Source organism: Elaeis guineensis, chromosome 14 (assembly GCF_000442705.2).
Source record: "Elaeis guineensis isolate ETL-2024a chromosome 14, EG11, whole genome shotgun sequence".
Taxonomy (NCBI): Eukaryota; Viridiplantae; Streptophyta; class Magnoliopsida; order Arecales; family Arecaceae; genus Elaeis; species Elaeis guineensis.
In genome coordinates this window covers 5,411,614-5,421,432 of record NC_026006.2, presented here as the reverse complement: position 1 = coordinate 5,421,432, position 9,819 = coordinate 5,411,614, and the positions used below count along the sequence as shown (strand labels likewise).

The 9,819-nt window shown below is 41.8% G+C and overlaps 1 protein-coding gene across 9 annotated transcripts in view; it reads left to right on the top strand.

Moving 5' to 3' along the window:
• LOC105035449 (NAD(P)H-quinone oxidoreductase subunit S, chloroplastic) overlaps positions 1 to 9,819 on the top strand; it is a 52,445-nt gene that overhangs the window by 19,546 nt on the left and 23,080 nt on the right. For 2 of the 9 annotated variants that reach the window (XR_012136710.1, XM_073248386.1), the window contains one exon: positions 3,126 to 3,341. The exons of 6 other annotated variants lie outside the window; for them this stretch is intronic. The gene's annotated coding sequence lies outside the window, so the exon portion shown is untranslated. Of the gene's footprint in view, positions 1 to 2,336; positions 2,393 to 3,125; positions 3,342 to 9,819 lie in introns of those variants that run through there. One more of the 9 variants, XR_012136711.1, reaches the window with a different exon arrangement.

Sequence of the window (9,819 nt, the reverse complement as noted above, 5' to 3'; positions counted from 1 at the left end):
AGCCAACATGAGGGTTCAGCCAACACTCATTGAAAGAATTTTAGTTGCCCAGAATGATGATCCACAACTAATGAAAATAAGAAATTCAGTGGAAGCTGGTGTTCAATCTGAATTCAAGATACATGAAGACGGTTCGTTAAGGTTCGACAACAGGATTTGCGTACCCAATGATTCAGCACTCAAGCATGAAATACTTCAGGAAGTACACCAGACCGGTTATACAGTTCATCCGGGAGGTACCAAGATGTATAGAGACCTAAAAGAAATGTACTGGTGGAATAATATGAAGAGAGAGATCGCTCAATTCGTGGCTCAATGTTTGGTGTGTCAACAAGTTAAAGCTGAACATCAGAGACCTACGGGACTACTTCAACCTCTTGATATTCCAGTTTGAAAGTGGAAACATATCACTATGGATTTTGTAACTGGACTACCGAAGACTCCCAGTAAAAATGATGCAGCCTGGGTGATTGTGGACCGATTGACAAAGTCTGCACACTTTCTTCCAATTAGAGTTGGATTTACCTTGGAAAGACTAGCAAAGTTATATATGAAAGAAATTGTAAGACTACATGGAATTCCAGTGACCATCGTATCGGATCGAGACACCAGATTTGTATCACAGTTTTGGAAGAGCTTACACAAGGCATTAGGAACAAAATTGAACTTCAGTACAACTTTTCATCCACAGACTGATGGTCAGTCAGAGAGAACTATTCAGATCTTAGAAGATATGTTGAGAACTTGTATTTTGGATATGAAGAGTTCATGGGATGAGCATCTACCTTTGATTGAGTTCGCTTACAATAACAGTTATCAAGCTAGCATTGGTATGGCACCTTACGAAGCTTTATATGGTAGAAGATGTCGATCACCGATTCACTGGGATGATGTCGGTGAGCGAAGAATATTGGGTTCCGAACTTGTTCAACAAGCAGTCGAAAAGATTCAATTAATTAAAGAACGACTACGGGCAGCACAAAGCAGACAGAAAAGTTATGCAGACAACAGGAGACGAAAATTAGAGTTTCAAGTCGGTGACCATGTGTTTCTCAAAGTATCTCCTTCAAAAGGAATCTCAAGATTTGACATTCGTGGCAAATTGAATCCTAGATATGTGGGTCCGTTTGAGATTTTGGAAAGAATTGGTGAGGTGGCTTATCGACTTGCCTTACTCCCTTCACTTGCAGGAGTACATAATGTTATGTTTCTATGTTAAAGAAATATTTATCAGATCCAAGTCACATTGTGGAACTTGAACCAGTACAAGCCAGGAAGGATCTAACATATCAAGAATACCCGATACGGATCGTAGACCGTAAAGAACAGGTGCTGAGACGTCGCAACATTCCTTATGTCAAGGTACAGTGGAGTCGACATTCAGAAAGAGAAGCTACTTGGGAGCTAGAGGAAGAAATGAAGCAAAAATATCTCCAGCTCTTCGAGACTATAGGTATGAAAAATTTCGAGGACGAAATTTCTTTTTAGGGGTGAAGAATGTTATAGCCCAAAACCCATTACAGCCCACAAAATTCCAAAAAAAAAAAAAAATACAGAGTTAAATCGGGAAGAAGACTCCCGGTAGGAGTCTTCTTCTCCGGTGAGACCCAGAGACTTTAGGAGTCCTTGGATCCCTCGAAATCCTAGGACCCTCTATAAGAAGGTCTCCCCTCTCTTTGGAATCAATCTATCGGCCTCTTCTCCCTCTCTTTCTCTCCGTTTTTTTCGAAGAAGAGCCGCGGGCACAGTTGGGTTTCTCGCTGTGTTTTCTCTCCGACGAAGTCACCGGAGGTCAAGGTAAGCTTCCCTCCTTTTCCTCCTTTCCTTCCTCTTTCCCCCCGTGCGTTTGTGCGCGGTGGCCGGCGACGAGTGTCGCCGATCTACCGATGGGAAAGAGACTCTGTTTTTTTGAGTCTCTTTTCTTTGAAATCTCCGGCGCCGGCGATCGGAATTGATCGCCGGCCATGTTTCCTCCGTGACCGGAGGAGTGGCCCCGTCGGTCGCCGGCCTCCGCCGTGGCGGCCGCGTCCCGAACGGCCGATCAAGGCTTGAGGACCAAGAGTCCTCTGTTTCGACGCGGGAAGAAGAAGAAGAAGAAGAAAAAGAAGAAAAGGAAAAGAAAAAAAGAAAAAAAAAGAAGAAAAGGAAAAGAAAGGAAAAGAAAAAGAAAAAAAAATAGCAATAAAAATAAAAATAAAATTAGGATGTCCATGGATTAATTCGAAAAATGGGATGCTGTCGACGAATTGATCCTAGTGGGGATATTAGATTTTAATAATTTAGTTATTTTTAATTTGATGAAATTTTGATTTAAAATATAATATTTGACATATCAGGTTCAGAGAAGGATTTTTGAGATCCTTAGAATTTCTAGTTTGGACTTTCTTTTGAGGTAAGTAGTGTTTACTTTTACTAAATTTATCTGGTATATTATGAATTAAATAAATTTATGCATGCTTGCGATTGAAATTATTTATTGAAATAATTATTGAAAATTATTTATGATGAAAGTTAATTGTAGAAAATTATTTATGATTGAAGTTATTTGTTGAGCAATTATTATGATGATATATGATCTCAAAGAATGTTATAATTGATTTGACTCGAATATCAATTAATTTTATTATTCTTGAAAATAATATATGAATTGGAAGACAATATGAAATTGACAACCTGACTGTGTTGAGGATCCCGCCAATGGGGGCATATACGTTGGCAATTGACTGTCCTGAGGATTTATGTCGTCAGTGAGACCAGCGACATGTCGCCAGATAGACCAGCGACAAAACCGCCAGCTAGACTAGCGGTTCCAAAGGACTTGGCTGCCAGATGATTCGCAGCCCACCGCAAGCAGATACGCGGTATTATGACCCTGCCACAGGGATAATGTGGTCATAGTCATGGTTGGTAAGAAGAATTTAAGAAATTGATGAATTTAAGAAGAAAAGCATAATTAAAAATTATGATGAATTGACTTTTATATATGATTGACAGTATGAATATGATTTCATGAAATTACATATTGATTTGTTATGCATAGTATTATTTGCCTGATTATTCAGTTAAAGGTATACACTACTTACTGGGCTATTTAGCTCATGATAAGTTTTATGTTTTTCTTACAGATCCAGAAAATTAGCATAATGCGGGATTTCGGTTGGGAGAGCGATTAGAGATGGAGTTAACTCATTGATTTAGAATTTTTCTCAGAATTGATTCAAGACCTTTAGTTTTGTTTTTTAGTATTGACTTTGTCAGACAGTTACTTTCTTTTGAACACTTAGTTTTGATTTATTATTTGAATCAAGGTTTGATTATTGAATAAAGAAAAATTTATTTAACTGTTTGTGAAGATATTATGATGAGATGCCTTGCATGCTTATGGAAAAAGTATTCTATAAGTATGCGGCAGTTGTCATGACCCTCGATTCACAATCTCGGGTCGGGGGCGTGATACTTTGTAATCGGGTTCTTTCCTTCTGCTGGTATATTCTGAATCTCTCTAGTGCCCACTTCTTGCTATACTAGTTGCAACTAGGAAGATGGGCTACTGCTATCGCATTGTTTGACTTTGTACTTTTGTAACTTATGCCTTTCTTGAGCAAACATCGATTTTATCATCCAAGATAACAACTGTCGGATCAATCTGGGGAGCTACAAAGAAATAGGGTACATATTAATTGACAAAAATGTGATTAACTTGTCTTTGCAAGAGTTGAGGCTAAAAGAATAAATGCCCTATAAGTCAATCGCATATGGAATGCGATGAAATTTTTTCTGTATCATCTATCAACTCATACAATGACATTATTTATTCATGAAATAAATGAGGTATTTTTGATTCATTATTACAGCTGTATCTTATTTAAGATTATGATGAACCTCATAGATTAGGACAATGATTTTAGGATCATGAAGAGTTCATGTCAATGAAATCTAAAATCTCAAAATCCTAATTTAAAACATTCATGATTGGAGGAATATTGAGTCAGGGATCAATGTCCCAGATAAACTGGCACATTCTATGTATGCTTGATGGAGAGGATGGCTGATTTCGCAAGCCACTTGTCTGGGACACTAATCCAAGAATATGGATGCTCATTAGAGAATGAGTTCACTGAATTAACTCACCAATAGAGAACATCTTATAGAGTCTTATTTGTATGTCAAAAGATAATTTTTTAAGTGAAAGTTGTACAACTGATTTTTAAACCTGAGACTACCATGAAATCTTATGCACATGAATTCATATTTTGGTTTATACTCATTCATGATTAAGCTATGTATGAAGACTATAAGTCGGGTTTATTGAGCCTAATTAAGCCTAATTAAGTTGGGTTTAACTTAGTCTAATTGTATCTAACCTATTTTGATTATGTTATCTCAATTAGGTTGAAACCACCTTTTGAATTCTCTCCCTGCGCCACCTCACTTATCTGCGCCCATTTGAATTCACGAGAAACAACTTCTCGTGAATTCTCTCCCACGCAGAAGCCTTCCATGCCCCTCCATTTGTGCGCCATTTGGATGGATAAAGATGATTGGTTGGCCATTCAAATTCAAATGAAGTTTGAATTTGAATGGGCAACCAACTCTATGCGCCACACCTTATCTTGTGCGCCACTTTTTCTACACGAGAAATAGTTTTTCTTGTAAACTCTCCACGCACAAGGGAGCCCACTCTCTTCTCTTCTCACGTCAAGAGTGGATAAGGATGGGTTGGTTGGCATTTGAATTCAAATTCGATTTAAATTTAAATGAGCAACCACCTAGCTTTATCCTGTCACGCGTTTAAGACGCATCTTGCATTATTTTAAAAAGAGATAAGAAGGTGGGGTGTGCAAAAGAGATTTTTGAGAAAGAAAAGTGGGCGTGAGAAAGCTTTCTGCATGAATTTGAAAAGTTTAAAAATTTCGAGAGGAAAGAAAAGAAAGAAAGTGGGCACAGGATTTTCTGTGTGTACCTTAGGGTTACTGCCTAGGGTTCGGAAAGTGAGAAAGTGAGCTACAAGTGTTGTGAGCCCACCAGATCTCAGGGAGAGATTCATCAACCTCTCAAGCACTTCTGCTGACGATCTGGAACGTCTGAAGAGTCAGCAGATCAAGATCGAAGGAGTTCGATCAACATCGACCGTCGAAAGAGTTCTGCCACGAACTAGCATTTGTGAGGAGCCGATCAGATCGGGAGCTTCGTGTGGACGATCCGCAGAGGCCAGACATACTGTGTGGCTGTGTTGCGACGATCAGACTCTCCCGACGGTGATCAGATTGCGACGATCGACTATCCGTACAAAGGTAATATGTTCTGAACACATAACAGTAAAATGTTTACTGTAGAAGTTTGAATTTCAAATTTAAATACATGCTATATATATATATATATATCATATTTAGATCCTTGTGTAGGGTTCATACATGTTAATTAATTAGATTAATTAATAATTTTCGTTGTAAAATAATAATTTTGAAAAAAATTTAAAATTATCATTTTATCCCTGCACTAAAATTTACTTCACTCATAAGTGCCATGTAGCGTATGCAAAAGTAGGTGCAAAGGCTCCAATAGTTGGCACTTAATGGGTCTCTTAAAAGGGATCAAATAACTAAAGAAATAAGGATTCCTAATGCAAGTAGGACTTATATTAAGGAGCTATTTGATTTTGAATAGGATTCAAATTTTTTATCTATTTAAAGGGGCTTCCCTAAGGCTCCTTAGATCGATTTCTAGCAGCCCACACCTCCCACAAAAACTCCCCACGCCCCCTTTCTCTTCTCTCTCTCTTCTCCCCTAAGGCTCCAATGCCCAAAGATATTGGGCGTCCCATATCTCTACATCCAAGAAGAGCTTGGGCATCCCCTTGCTTACTAATTTTCAGATCTTGATTATTTTATAATCAAGAAAAAAAGAGTCAGAGAAGAAGAGAAAAGATCAAGAAAAGGATCAAAGAGTTGATCACGATCTAGGCTTCGTTTAGATTTGCAGGAAGATTATTCTTAAAGAAGAAAGATTAACATCAAAGAGGGCTGTTTCAGACTGATCTTGAGTGGATACCCATAGAGATCGAGTACTTACGTGGCTAAGGGAGAACCTACTCTCTTTCAGATCCAGATTTAAAGAAAAAAATTACGAAACAGGTATATCATTCGATCACATATTTAATTTTAGCATAAAATTCAGCATGTGTTCAATTTCAGCATACGAAGTAGATTTTTATGTTCTATATTTTATGTATGCATGATTAAGATTAAAAGATATTTTAATTTTTTATTCTGCTATGTTGTTTAGAAAAAAAAAATTAAAATATATATGTGTACCTCGACATGAAATTTCAATAGTGGTATTAGAGCTATGAATTTTATATATGTTGGTGCAGAATTTCGCCGACGTCGGAAAAGCTGGATTCGAGGAGATCGCGTCCGCCGTCGGGACCTGCAAGGGAAGTCTAAACCGAAGTTGGGGGTGCTCCGGCAAGATCCTCCGACGCTCAAGTCAGTACTCTGCCTCAACAGAAATGGAGCACTCGAATGAGATTTTAGCAGAGTTTCGAGATAGAATTTAGAGCTTAGAGAAGAACGTATCTGGATGTCCCTTTTATAGACGGAGAGCGTAACTAATTGACAGCGAGGTCTGTAACTGCCTGGTAGTGGGCCGTTCGGGGCCACACGAAGTTTGTTACGAAGAGTAATGGCGTCAGGGGGCCGTTTAGGGCCACATGGAGTTTGTTATGGAGAGTGGAGTGGTGTCCGTTGTTGCAACTTGTCATAGAGTGGTGGGGCCACATGAAATCTATTACAGAGAGTGGAGTGGTGTCCGTTGTCGCGACTTGTCGGAGAGTTCGGGTCGGATGGCTGAAGCTCGGCTGGGACATCTAATGGAGCGGACTGGCTCTCGATCTCAGTAGTCTAAGAGAGGTCGGATGTTTTCGAGGTTACTGACGAGTCTACTGTTGTCGGGTGCCTTGGACGCTGATGCTGCAGGCGAAAGTCATTTGCTGTAGAAGCTCGGACGGAGACTTTCTGTTGGAGAAGTCTGGCAGGAGTTCAATTGCTAGAGAAGTCTGTCTAGAATTTGCCTGATGTAGAAGCTCGTCTGAGGACTGTCCGTCGGAGAGGTCCGATTTCATGAGAAATCTGACAGAGGGTCGACTGACAGTGGAGTTTGGATGGCGTTGTGGAAGTTCGTCCGTTGGAGGAGTCTTGAGGATACTGGGAAAGGTCGAACGTTGGAGGAGTCCGGGATTCAATTCTGTTGTAGAAGTTCGGACGGAGTCTGGCTCTTGTAGGAGTCTGGACGAAGTTCGCTTATTGTAGAAGCTCGGACGAAGATCAGTTATCGTGGAAGCTCGGATGGAGACTTCTTATTGTAGAAGTCTCGCTGCTGAAGAAGCTCAGACATTGACGAAGTTCGGAAGAAGTTCGGAGTAAAGTCGTTCGTGGCTGGAAGAAGTTTGGAAGAGATTCGGAGAATAGTCGATCACTGTAGAAAGTCGGCTGATAGTGAAGCTCGGAGAGTATTTGAAGCAGTCTGGTACATGAATGGGGGAGCTCATTATTGGAGAAGTCCGGATGGTATTATGGAAGCTCGGACAGTCGGGGGAGTTCCGAAAGACACCGCATAAGGTCGGAAGCCAGAAGAGCCCTGGGAGGGTTGGCCTTTCACGAACTTTGGCTGGGGGTATTTTATACCCAACACCAATCCCTCTACTTCCGAGTTTGGGTTCCGAATGAAGGAAGTACATAAAAATTTTCACAGCCGAAGTTGTCTCCCTCGATTTTTGTACTCGATTGTTTTCAGATATTTTGGAGTTTGGCATGCTGGTGTTGGAGTCTTTTCAAATCGAGGCGATTTGAAAAGATTTTTTCAGAATTTCTGCTGGAGCGTTGCTCTAGGTACGGCGCAATATTGATTCTGTCAGTTGTCACTGCTTTCAGCCGCCTGCCATGATGAGTGGGACACGTGATGGTTGTAGATCGGTCAGAGGAGATCTGCGATCATTATTGCGTCGGACCTCATCGCCTATTTAAGCTCGCCTCCCTCTTTCAGGGGTCTCACTTTGCCTGAGAGTTTCTTCGGTTCCTCCTTCTTCCTGAGAGTTCCGTTCTTCCCCAGCGTCCTTCTCGGCCTTAGGCGTTCTTCGAGTCGTCCCTATCTCTGCATCATTCCGACCAGCCTAGGTTAGTTCCAGAACTTCCCTTTTTTTTTCTTGCTATTCTTCTTCCATTTTTCCTCCTTTACATTCCACCTGTTCGATTTTCTACGAACATCCTGTTTCTTATTTTTTTCAATTTTTTTTCAATTTTTAGGATTTTCACTTGATTCAAAATGTCCTCCAATACTTCTTCCTCTAGCAGTTCTAGGAGTTCGTCCGTTCCAGCCCTCCAAAATCTTAGTTCTGTAGATGAACCTCTTCCGGTCTTTGTACCAGACATCATTTCCAGTTCTCTGACTCTGAAGGAAATCTCACTGATTAGGATTCAGTACGGGGTTCCTCCGGAGTACGAACTGGAGCTTTTCGGGCCGACTGGTCGGGCTAGCGCCCCTCCCCCCGGCTGCTTCTGTTTATACCAAGAAGCTTTCTGCACCGGGCTTTGACTTCCGCTTCCACCTTTTGTTATTGCTCTTTTTCGCTTCTTAAATATTTCTTTAGTTTCTGTAGTACCGAACTCCTTTAGATTTCTGATAGGATTTCTTTCTCTTTGTAGTTTAGCTGAAGTTCGGCCAACCATTTCTTTGTTTAGAAATTTCTATACCTTCAAACGTCATCCCTCGGCAAAGGACTGGTGGTATTTCTTCCCTCAGTTCGGTAGAAAGGGGTTGCTGAAAGGGGCCCCCTCTTCTATCCACAACTGGAAAGAGAGGTACTTCTACGTCCGATGCCCGACCTTGGAGCTGGGGTTGCCCCCCTGGGGCTCCCTGAGGGATTCCGTCCGTCGGGCTTCTAGCCTGAGACAGGACGACCTTGAAGCCTCCAATAAACTTGAGGCTTATCCAGCTCCTCTTCTCTCCAACCTCCTGAAGGGACAACTCTTGTTTAACATCAGCCTAAGCCCTCTCAATCCTGTCGGTATTTTTATTTTTTATTATTTTATTATTTTTATTTTTTTTTGCTTTCCCTTTCTTCTTATTCTTTTGCTAAGTTGTGTCGATTCTCATTCACTGCAGATATGGACGCTGACGCAGCTCAAATGCTAGTCCAGGATCTCAAGACCCACAAAAGGAAAGGCGCAGCATCTTCGGGGGCGGCAAAGAGGGCAAGGGCAGAAGAGACCAGCTTGGCCGTGCCTGCCCAGGCGGCCATTGCCGTCAACACTCTCTCTAATGTCGAGCTCGCAGTCTCCCGAGCCTCTTCAAGGAGCCCCCCGGCCGAGATTCCCGCTCCAGAGGCCCGGCCCGAGGAGGCACCAGGGGTCGAACGGAGGAGAAAGAAGACATTGGCCCGCAAGAGCCGCAGGGCAGCCATCGAGGGGGCCGACGGCTCTGAAGAAGATCCGAGGAAAAATCCCTTCAACAATAGGGATCTAATAAAGAGATTGGTCGATGGGTGCATCCTGCCCGAGATCGTCCACAGGATTGTTCACGCCGATCCTGAGTAGCGGGTCTGGGACTCTCTGGGGTCCTTTCTCGAAGTAGGTCAATTTACTCCTTTCTTCTTCTCGCCTCTTTACTTAGCTTATTCCTTAGCTTTTATATTGACTCCCCGACCGCTCTTGCAGATTGGACACCAGCTCATCGCCAACATCGAGGCGATGAGTAATGCTAGGAAGGAGGCTGCCCAGGTGGAGGAAGGTTGCCTGGTCGAGGCTGCCCGCCTCAAGGAGA